Source organism: Phalangium opilio, unplaced genomic scaffold (genome assembly GCF_054372755.1).
Source record: "Phalangium opilio isolate 3A_F unplaced genomic scaffold, DU_Popi_V2 ptg000209l_1, whole genome shotgun sequence".
Lineage (NCBI taxonomy): Eukaryota > Metazoa > Arthropoda > Arachnida > Opiliones > Phalangiidae > Phalangium > Phalangium opilio.
The window spans coordinates 21822686-21834922 of NW_028324217.1; the positions used below are offsets into that span (position 1 = coordinate 21822686).

The 12237-nt window shown below is 40.6% G+C and overlaps 1 pseudogene across 1 annotated transcript; it reads right to left on the reverse strand.

Moving 5' to 3' along the window:
• Nucleotides 1–5657: 5657 nt before the first annotated feature.
• LOC149621262 (E3 ubiquitin-protein ligase UHRF1-like) lies at nucleotides 5658–11830 on the reverse strand (annotated as a pseudogene). The gene is made up of 10 exons (XR_016375169.1): nucleotides 11714–11830; nucleotides 11056–11631; nucleotides 10770–10970; nucleotides 9260–9474; nucleotides 8807–9010; nucleotides 8131–8264; nucleotides 7559–8056; nucleotides 6970–7075; nucleotides 5858–6020; nucleotides 5658–5788 (listed from the first exon to the last, which is right to left on the reverse strand). The product of XR_016375169.1 is annotated as an E3 ubiquitin-protein ligase UHRF1-like (transcript).
• Between the last annotated feature and the right edge of the window lie 407 nt (nucleotides 11831–12237).

Below are 12237 nucleotides of genomic sequence, written 5' to 3' on the forward strand. Positions count from 1 at the left end.
TCCCTTAAGATTTCTAGATGAAGTAGAACGCTATATGCGTGTTAAGCAAATTTCTAGGGAGAGTATCCTGGGTTACATGACCATTATGTTAGAAGGAAATTCTGGCCTTTGGTGGGATCGAGAACGAGATTCCGTCCACGAGTGGCATGAATTTCGCGGTAAATTTTGTAGGGCTTTTATGGGACGAGATTTTAAACGGCATATTGACTCTAGAATTAACGAGAGAAAACAAAAGCCCCATGAACGCGTTTTAGACTACGTTCTTGAAATCGAACGTCTTTGTAGACAGCTAGACCCCTATATGAATTCTAATGATATCGCGGATAGAGTCTTAAATGGATTAAATCCACACCTTTTAAGGGATATGCGTTTACCATTAGAGCATTCCTTAACAGACGTCCAGGAGGCGGCCCAAGAAGCCGAATACTTATTAGGACAATGTAAGAGATATGATTCTCAATTTCGCAATAACCCAACACCAAATTTGGGTCAATATCGCAATAATACTCGCTTAAATTCCAACTGGACAAAGTCTACTAAGGAAAGCTCCTCCCAAAATAGCAAACAAGCCCCTTCTATTCAAAATACCCAGAACGATAGCTCTAGTTCTATAGCTAACCCTTCTGGCAATCCGCGCCATTGCAGTAAATGCCAGAAGCCAGGACATACATCTTCTGTTTGCCGCAAAACTAGGCGTAAGGGCAATGCCCAATCTCAGGGCGACAAACCTCAAAAAACACCCGCTGCATCTTTTGTTAGCCATTCCCTAAACGAACCCCTGATTGCGCCACGAGATGAGCTTGAGGGAGACTCGGGGCTCTGGGAAGAACTAACTGAACTGGAGGTTTCTAATTTGGTAGAAAAAGAACAGCGATTCGACCTTGATCGAGCCACTATTAGCTGTTGTAATTCGCAAAACCACGCACGTCCGAAAGTTCCCGTTACAATAGGAGCTTGGGTGGGCTCTGCTGTTATTGACAATGGGGCTGATTTATCCCTCATATCTAGTAAAGTTTATGAAGCCGCGAAAAGCAATAAACAGACCCTTATTGAGTACACTGGTTTAGATGTCGGAGCCGCCAATAAGTCCAAGTTCCAAATCTTGGGACAGACCACCTTCCTCGTGCGTATTCACGATAAGACTTGGCAGTGGAAATTTATGGTAGCTGATGATACAGAGTCTGACGTTCTCTTGGGATGGGATTTTAGCTTACATACGGGACTTCATGCTAAACCCCACTCTCTTAAGTTCGTGTTCGGGGATGAAACTCAAGAATACCCCTTAGTTTCATACGATACCTCATTTGGATCTCGCTATTGTGGAGCTGTAGATCAGGATCCACCCCTTGTGTGTGAAGCTAGCACAACTGTTAGTGTTAATGACCAACCCAAGGTCCTTCCAGCTAGCGAACCCTTACGGACACCAGAAGAAATGGAATGTCTAGCGAAAATTGACCTTTTAGTTAGCGATTACTCTGATGTTTTCTCAGACCAAGCTGGGCGAACCAACGTTGTGAAACATGTGATCAAGCTGTCTTCTGATGTCCCTTTTAAATCTCGCCCTTACCCTCTATCCCCACAGAAACGTGAGATACTAAAACCCATGATAGACCAAATGCTTTCCAACGGTGTTATCCGTCCTAGTAGCTCTCCTTATTCGTCTCCATTTCTGCTCATTGCAAAGAAAAACAACGTGGGCGAAATTACAGGTTTTAGGGGTTGTGGGGATTTCAGAAAACTGAATAGCATGACCATTCCCGACGTTTACCCGATTCCCCTGATACGGCCACAGCTGGACCGATTATTAGGAAGCAAATATTTTTCAGTTCTCGATCTGAAAGATGGTTTTTGGCAAATCGAATTGGAGGAATCCAGTAAAAAGTATACAGCTTTTGTCACTCATTTCGCACTTTTCGAGTTTAATGTAATGCCCTTTGGCTTAATAAACGCCCCAGCCACTTTTCAGCGTTGCATGGAGCATATCTTTCGCGATATGTTAACCATAAACATCGAATTATATTTCGATGATCTTTTAGTTAAGTCACGTAGTCTTAGCGACCATTATGTTGACTTACACGGAATTTTCCAAAGATTGGGTGAGACTGGTCTTACATGCAAACGCTCTAAATGCTATTTCCTCCAGCTCGAAGTCTTGTACTTAGGTTTTAAGGTTAGCCAACAAGGTATTTCTACTGTGCCATCCAAGAATCTAGCGATCCTGGATTATCCCACTCCGACGAATGTCAGAGGTTCGCTCGTTTCTTGGTTTAGTAGGTTGGTATCGTGAGTTTATAGAAGACTTCTCTGATCTCGCTTTGCCATTAACCAACCTAACAAAAACTACTAAGAACGCAAAAATCAAATGGTCTCCGGAATGTCAAACAAGTTTCGATTCCCTAAAGACATGTCTATTGGAGCCGCCAATTCTTGCCTATCCGGACTACTCTTTGCCTTTTGTTCTGCGAACTGATGCTTGCTTAACTGGTCTTGGATGTGTTTTATATCAATTAACCCAGGACGGTCGGCAGCAAGTAATTTCCTTTGGTAGCAAAAAACTCAAGGACGCAGAAACGCGGTATCACGCTACAGAGCGCGAGCTTTTGGCGGTTGTCTGGGCATGTAACAAGTATAGGCATTATATAGATTGCGTGAAGTTTACCCTAATCACGGATAACAGCGCTTTGCAATGGTTAGCAAAGATGCGAAATTCAACGTCAAAACTCACTCGTTGGGCAGTTGAACTCCAAGAGTTCAATTTCACTGTCATTCATAGAAAAGGTAGCGAAAACATAGTTGCAGACGCGCTTTCACGCAACCCTATCCAAACGACTGACGACCATCTCACAAATTCAGAGCGATTTGACGAAATTTCTAGCTGCATTAGCCCTTCCCAATCTAGCCCTGTAAACATCAGCGTGGTTTCCCTTGACCACTCATCTACTACTCAGGTTGACCTTCTGAGGGACCTCAAGGCCTTGGCCAGCGCGCAGGACCAAGACCCTAAATTAAAGGCAATGAAAACCTATCTAGCCAACGGAGCTCTGCCTCCGCAAGTAAAACTAGCACGTAAAATTAAGGCCAAATCCAATCGCTATTGCTTAGCTGACGAGGGCGTATTGTATAGGTTGCTTGAAAGTCGCCCATGCAAACATATGGCGCGAATTGCGGAACCCATCGCGTGGAGACCCGTTATACCCCGTACTTTTCGTCCTGCGGTGTTGTATGAATTACATGATCACCCAACAGCAGGTCATTTGGGTTATGAAAAAACCCTCTATCGCTTGCGTAACACGGCGTATTGGGATGATATGGCTTCTGACTGCAAGGCTTATGTAAATTCTTGCGAAACCTGCCAGAAATATAAGATTAGCAACACTAAACCTTCTGGTCTTTTGTCCACGATCATACCCACTAGCCCTTGGGAAGTCATTGGCGCGGATTTGATGGGTCCATTACCAACAAGTACAAAGCGCAATACTTGTTTGTTGGTGGTGGTAGATCACTTTTCCAAGTATGTTGAATTGTTTGCCTTGAGAGCGGGAACGTCTAGTGTTATTGCCCGAAAGCTTTCGGATGAAATCTATACGCGTTATGGCGTACCGCGTCTTTTAATAGTAGACAATGGCAAGCAGTTCAACTCCAAACAGTTCATCGCTGCTTGTGGTGATTGGGGTGTCAAAATTAATAACACCACACCTTATCACCCGCAAAGCAACTTTACTGAGACTGCTAATCGCACTATCAAGACTATGATAGCTTCGTACGTTGGTGACGCTCACCAAACCTGGGACGCTAATTTACCCCAATTCGCTTTAGCTATCCGCTCCTCTGTTAATGCTTCAACTGGTTATAGTCCGCATTTCATGCTTACTGGCAGAGAGATGAGTCTTCCTTTGCAGCGCGTCTTAGCGAAATCTGACAATACAGAACCCACTCCTATAGCCCAATACGTTGACGAATTAAAAGAAAAGGTCGCGGTGATCAATGAAAACGTCCTGTCTGCTCGCGCCAAGGCTCACGACACTCAAAAACACGCGTACGATAAGGGTCATCGCCATATTACTTATGACGTTGGCGATAAAGTATGGTTGAAAACGCACCACTTGTCAAATAAAAGCGAGCGGTTTACAAAGAAGTTGGGCCCGAAGTGGGAAGGGCCATTTACTATTCAGAAAATCATTTCCGAACTGGATTATGTCCTAGTTGGTAAACGGGATGGGAAAATTTTAGATGTAGGTACCCATCACGTTTCTCACCTCAAGCCTTATCGTGAGCGTAATTATTCTCCTAGTTCCGAATCGGATACACGAACCCCCGCTAGAACTTTAAGTCCCGCCCCATGCGCTACAACGAGGCTTAACAGTGAATCTCAAGGCGTTAGGTCTAGAGCTCATCGTTCTCATGTGCCCAATGACGTAAAAACTAATGACCCTGTTTCACCCCCACCGCGTCCAAAACGCTTAACCAAACCAATTAAACGATATCCCAATTAAAAAGTATGTTAATTTTTGTCTATGACTATTATTATTATTGTAATTACTTTTGTTTTAAAATGTTTTCATTGTTTGGATAACTTTGTATTACTTTATACTGTAAAAAAAAAAAAAATTTTTTTACGCGACTAGATACTGTCATTTTTTTTGTGTGTTCGCGTTACTCAATGCTGTAATTTTTTTTTTATTATTGTAAGCGTTACTACATGCTGTATTTTTTTTATTATTCTTATGTTAGGCTTTCCTACATTCTGTACGCGTTACTCTTTGGCTATGTTATACTTTTGTTCTAGACACTGTGATTTTGTTTATTGACGCTTTATTGGTCATTATTGATTCTTTCCAGTTATAATCAATTTCAGGGAGGGGGAGTTGTAATGAGTAATTTTCCACCCTATACCCAAAATTCCTCTTTCCAGTATTTTTCCTCTGTAAGCGGACAGCTCTCTTCATAAACATGTTTACTACTTTGCCCTATAATAATGACGTAGGAGAAAAACCCTTTTTGGGTTTGGGACCCAGGTGAAAGGAAAAGAGCTGGCTGAGAGGGGATAAAAAAAACACTTCTTCTTGAGACTTCGATGTAGAAAGACATGTTAATAAAATTTCTAAACTTTTAACTATTTTATCCCGAGCGATATTTTATTCCCTCGGAAGATTATTTTTTGTAACTAAAGTGCGCGCTTGTGCCTATGTCCAAGACTGCCTGTTACAACACTGCCTACAGAGATAATTCTTACAATTCTAAGATTTTTGTGGGAGAGCCTTATTTTCTTAGTTCATTAAAGAACGGAAGGGGATGTGTGATCAACTTGTAATAAAACATAAACTTACCAATTCGCCTTTCTCGTAAAACGAACTGCATTCTTCCCAAATCTTTTCATTGATACTATCCACCGACATCATGGCCGCTACTTTTTTGGGTGGAACGTAAGGAACCGGTTTGTTTTTCTTTGGTTCGGGAGCAACAGAGTCTTGAGGAGATCTCTTCCTTTTCCGATTCTTACTAGAAGGTTTTTCCTCACTTTCTTCGTTAGTTTGTGAAGATTCAGATTCATTTAACATCTACAGAGGAAATATTAATTAAACTCTTTGCTAAAAAATTAGTACTATTAATATTGAAACAAAAATATTTCGTTGCTTCCAAATTAATTTACCTGCATTTTAATTCCGAGGTCTTCGATTATTTTTTTCCCTTCTTCAGTCCATGGGGCTGGTGTTGGATCGTCCCTTTGGAGAAGGTAGCGCCAAACTATGAATCCGGAACGGCCTTTCTGGGGCCAGTATTTAACAACCTACAATTTTAACTTTAGTTAGCTACACCTGAACACTAAATAGGTTCAGTCTTTATGTTATTTCTTCACCTTGTAAATACCATCGTATCGATAACCTTTTTCAGGACAGTATTTTGAGTGTTTACAACCTTTGAAACCTCTTAAAACCCTAATGGGTTTCCCTCTCCGCCAGTCTTTGGCTTCGGCTCCCTCCTTATCATTAAACGGCGCTGCGCAATTTTTGGCTAACGCTCTAGAAAAGTAAATTAAATATTTTGGGATTATTTAAATGATCGCGACTATCAACTAATGTTAACCATAAAGTGCTAATAGCGTGTAAATCTGTCATTAAATTTGAAATTAGTTTCTCAAGATAGAATATAAAAATAATACATTTTATATACACTATGAAATAGTGATGTATACCGATGACTGATATCACAATTTTACTGTTTAATCGGTTCGAGGTTCATTTTATTTAAGGCGGTTAAAAAGATAAATAAATCAGTCCAAATCAGATTGACTGGGTTTAAATAATCGGTTAAAAAAAATCAACATTGATTCATTTACGTGGACCGTCATAGATTCTCGTAAAGACTAAAGCGACGCCTGGTGAGGCGCTGTCAAAGGCTTAGTGTAGAAGGAAGTGTAAATAGGAAGATGGACTGCAAAACCGAGTGAAGTCAATTCTCGCTTGTCGTTCACGAACTAGCTCTAAATTAAGTCTCTAGCATTATAAAAAATTTTGGTGTTATCTTGATGTTAACGACACTGTTATGACATCAAAAAAAGTAGCAATAATAACAGTTCACCCGGGTTTAACGCCAGCGCGAACTACAGATCTTTAAACCGGATGGTGACAACATATTTATGATGTCATAATTGCTTGTATGCCTAATTTATTTTCCCGTCTCGATTTTCAAATAACAAAACGAAACTCGAATGAGGTTCAGTTTCCATATTTTCTTTTTGGTAGATCCCCAAAACCGTATAGAGCTATTTCAGTTGAAGGGGGGAAACGTCACAGTTGGGCCTGCCAATAAACGGAGCCGCTTTTCACCCTCCCTCCGTGCGGGCCGCTGAAGAACTCTATGCTAAATTTCCCGCACAATATGGCTCCTAGGCGGGGACTGGCGAAACCCCGCCTCAAAAGCTCTTTCCCCCGAATTGAAATAGCTCTATACTTGTCGAAAACTACTTACTTGTTATCTCTGGTAGAACTTGATCGCAAGATTGCTTCGCCGTTCTCTTATTGCCCTTTAAACTTCGGCCTCCACTGCCGGTGTAGTAGAATGTGTCTCCTTCATCCTAAAAAGAAACGAATCCGTTCATTGCTATCGTTCCGTGATAATGTGGGCCAAAAATGTTGCGCTTCTATCACATAGGCGTTTCCCACACGCAACAACAACCACATAATTGAAGTTCAAGCTGAGCATTTTATTCACTAGAGGAAGTGATATCCCGTAGAAAGGACTGTATGCGGGAGAAAATAGCGACTTAAATCACCAGTAGCCCTTTTGTGAACATTGCAGCAATACTCCTCACTACGCTAAAGGTGGGTTTTAATAATAATAATAATAATCTAGGCTTTCTCTATGAAGGTATTTACACACTAAGCCTGTGGCTTGTTTACATTGTATGGAGGGGTGGTGGCTAGCCCCTATGCCCCATAGCTAGGAATTAAGCGACTCCATCAGGCGTCCTATTTTTTTCGACAAGCCAGATCTTAGCATCACTTTTTCCAAGATAGATCGAGCGTACATCGAAAATCATGACTCTACGAATACTAACAAGATCGTCTTCATAGCCTCCAGAAAGCACTATCGAGAATGCGTCGTCCTCTTCCCGTCCATGTATTCCACCAACTGGTAGGCGATGAACGCCAGATCCAGCGGCTAGATTCCTGTACTGCCAGGACATTCCTACTACTATTCCCGGTATGGGTCCAAAATGATCCATTGGCACAATCGTGCATTCTTTAGTTCTTCCGGCGCAAGCCATGCCTTTGCCCCAATTTTTAGTGGATGGTCCGATGGACACTCTCGAATTTTTTTTTATTTTTCACTTCTTGTCCGGGTCTGACAATTTTGCAATCTCGGCAGTAATAATCGTCCTCGGGTACCGAATCCAGTTTCGGTTTCAAACACCAGAGGTGAAAGAATTTCAAACAGCGATCGCACTGGATTTGTTGGTCAGGTGCTTCTTTACCACCACACAGTGAACACGAATATTCGCGGCACTTAACAAACGGTTTATCGTCGCAATAGTCACATTCGGGTTTTTTAAGTCCTATAGGAAGGAAGGATAACAGTGAACAATTTAAGCGATATACTAAAATTGGCTGACAAACAAACAAATTGTACTTTTTAGACTAGAGCCCTTGAGCATCAGTTCATTTAAGGCGGCGTCTCTATCTGCCAAGAGGACATTTTCTTCTATAATATACAGTTCATCCACTAAATGAATTTTGCAGTCCTGTAGCGCAGTGTCGTCAACTCTGTTGGGAAATAAAAATACGATTGAAGGAACTGAAACGTTTTTAAATCTTTTTTCGAGTCTTAACATAAATTAAGTATTGTTAAGTCCTTGAATCCACTTTTCTTTTGATTTGACTCTCAAAAATTTCATAGAAAAAAATAGTTTTTTTTTTCTTTCAAGGAAAGATAGGATTTTATGGTACTTCGTCGAGAATGAAAGGATCAAACCATTAATTTTAGGAGTTTAAGAAGCGATTAAGATGAGAAATAAGTGAAATAAGTGAAATTAAAAACTTTAACATCCTCTTTTACTCTAGCGCGTGCGTTAACGGTGGACTAAATTAATTAGCTCAATCAGCAGGTGCTAATTAACTCTTAGCTATAATTACAAAATTCATACTGAGCCTTTGAAATTCAGCTTAAACGCGCAATTAGTTTAAAATATGAAACTAGGAATTTTAGAGAAAATATCGGGGAAACTGGGGTTGACAAGAAATTGGGTGTTCCCTGATTAAAAGCAAACCTGCCAATAATTATGATAAACGAGAAAAAAATAAAATACCCAAGCAAGACGGTTCCAACGACAAATTTCAGTTTCCTTGCGCTTTTACGGTTGACGATCATATCGTAATAATATCCAATTTTAGTTGGAGCGTCATCGTTATAATTCACCATAATCTTAGATCCAGGCGTCACTTTGTCAAATGGCACCTTTCGTCGCGCTCTTGGGCGAATACTTCTTAACGGGAGATCAGCCTTAGTTTTGCTAGAAACAAAACCAAACCAAACCAAAAAAGGGGGTTGGCACTAATTTCGAGAAATGGCCATGAATTAGGAGTAGGCAAAGGGGTCAAAATTTCCCCCAGTAAGCGTCAGACCCTCACTGTGCCACTCAGAAGCCTCCCCCCACTAGCCTTTCACTCTGAGAAGCTTGCCGCCATTTTGGTGGAAAGGGGAGGAGCCATTTTAAGCCACACCTCTCTGGCAACTCCATATAGCTTCTGAATATACTCACTCCAGTTCAAACTCAACGGAGTAAATCAGTGAGTCTCCTGTACTGTTTGAGGTTGAAGGTTGATGGGCTTCCTCGGCTTGTCGAGCAATTCTGACAATTTTGGCCTCCACCCAAGCCCCTTTAAACTCCTGGAAGTTTTTTGCATCAACGAGCTCTACAACATTAAAGTACAGACTGGTTGCTGGTTCAAGAGTTGGCGAGTTACTAATCTCTTCCTTCAAAGCAAAAAAATAAATAAAGATGTGTTAGAGACTTGATGCCATCTTTGAGCGCAAAATGTACTGAAACGCGACAAGGAAAGTCAACTTGTTGTAGGGGAAGCACGTGGCCCGCGCTTTGCTTTAAGCCCATGACTATTTACAACAACAAATAATATAAACAGAAGGGAATAAGAGAGAAGGGACACACTTTATATCTCCATAATGCTTTACACTCGTAACAACAGTCTTACTAACCTCAAATCAACTACCCTTCACTGATTGGCTATCTAACTTCTGTCTTAGCTGTGACGTCACATAAGAAGGTGACGTCTCGGTTGACGAATAAAAAGTAGTTTTGTTTACAACTTTACACTAGCTGAAGGAGATAAAAATGGCCGAATTTCATGTTGATAAACGAAATCAAGCTGCGCAATTAATTTAGATGCACGGGAAATGAAAACATACCAAAATCAGATAATTTGAAGGTAATAAATAGATGAAAACGAATTATTTTGAATTAATATTAAAAAATATAAATTAGTTTCAATAAAATACATACTTCAAGTTATAATTACACAAGAACGAAACATCGACAGACCTAAGCCTTTGGAGAAATAAAATCTAGCAGACAAATGGGCCGATAACGCGGAGAACTTAACGAACTATTTTTGCAGTAAATTGGTTAAAAGCTGTGTACTTGCGCAAAGTTTTCGCGGTTCTCTTGAGGTTGGTCGGACTCTCGTTACCAAACCAGGCTCTAATGTCTCCCTTCTCTCTTATTCCCTTGTGATATAAAATTCAGTAAAGGGGGCGCTGCTTACAATCTACTCTATATGGTATCTTTAAGAATTGATGCCAGTCTGGGAATTAAGAATATTTTTTAAACTAGTTCTTGGGATGAAAAATTTTGATCTAGTTCCCCCCTTAGTTTTCCTACAGATTTGCAATTAATAAACTGGGTCCCCCAGGACCAGTAACCTCCACTTTTTTAAAAACTGGTCCAAACAATTAGTTTAAGACCCACGCAATTTCCCCCAGCGTACTTGATGCCATCTTTGTGAGAAACGCAACAAAATCTTAGAAATGGTATTCCTAACATTAAACCCCATGACTAATTACAACAAATAATGTTACGTCAAGAATTGGGGCGCTTCTAGAAAATACTCAATTAATTTTGGCAACTGCAACTTGTCTAAATGCAATGTTGTTACATATTGCCCCTTCATGAACTAAGTATGATTAAATTTCAGTTATGATACGTGGTTGGTTCCATTACTGCCCAAAATGTAAAAAGTTGTAACGTTACGTACAATGTCGTTTGTAGTGGCTTCTTCATTAATGGCGGTTTCATTGTCAGTTCCAGTTACAGAACTACTTCCCTTTTTACGTTTGACTTCAGCATCGACATTAACCTTTACGAAAACTTGCAACGTATGCCTTTCTTCAATCCCATAATGATACAGAAAGGCGTCTTCGATGGTACCACATTCATCGGTGTGCTTATCGGTAAGCTGTTTTGATTCATATTAATTTAATTTAATTAATAAAAAAAAGGTAGATGAATACTAGGACAACAACGGAAAAAGCGCAACTTACCACTTTCCCTTGAAAGATTAAAACAAACCTATTTATAGGAATATCTATAGTTTGTGATATATCGTTCCTGAACGTTTCAACCGTTTTTGTTTTAGAAAAATCACTCGAATTAATGTTAAAAATCTTGCCCGACACCGAGCCATCAGCGTAGGAGACTTTAACCCGCATGTTAAATGAACCAAGTCCAAGCCGCGAGTGTCGGAGTGCGGGTTACTTCGCGTGTGTTTCGCAACTGCCACCGACCGCCGTGCGATTCGCCCTAGGCTACAACAGTTGCAGTTATGGAATTTCCCGCCTTTTCTAACCAGGCCAGCAGGGCCGCGCCCCGGAACTCGAATCGCCGGTAGCGCTACCATAGAGATACAAGAGGAACAGTTGAGAGTCATTTTTGTGACGGTTTTAGGGCATTCGCCCCTTCGCATGTGTGATGGGGTGAAAGACTGGTGGCGCCCCCCTATCGACGAGCGAAGGAGTTATTAATAAGGATGAGCTTAGAGTAGTGGCACTCTATGTTAACTCCCTATAGGGAATAATAAGTCAAAACCTCGGAGATGCCATTACTCCATTTTATACGAGCTAAGAGCGGAAAAACGTATTTTATAAATTTTACACCTGTAAAATCTTTTAAAAAGCACTTGGAACTTGTATTTCTACTTACTTTCGAGGAAATACCACCGTTTTCTGAAGGTAAGAGTATTTTTTTATACATTTATTAGTAATAAAAACATTTAAGGCGAGCTAAGCCTTGGTCTTGTAAAACACGGCAGATTAGTGATTAGCGCGAGGATTAGCGTCGTTTTCAAAACAATGGTGGGCAAATTCGCGAACTTCTGAAATGCTTGTCACTCTCACTCTATGAATGATAATTCTATTAACTGACCCTTCTCACTCTCACTCACAAACTGAGAGTGAAATCACGGGAATTTGAAAATCTCACTCCGCGAGGGAAAGTGGGCGCGCGCTTCCGATTTCCTTCATTACCAGAGAGTGAGAGAGTAGAGAAAATATTTGTTCACTCTTTATAGAAGAATGAGAATAACCTATTAATGTTATGACTCTCTCACTCAGTTTGAAAGGCTTTGAGCGTTCGCTTTGAGCTAGGGATTTTTTAGCGAGCGAGGGAAGTCTTGTTTTAACATGAAATGTTTACTAAGAAAATCTGGTTTAGGAAATCTACTAGAT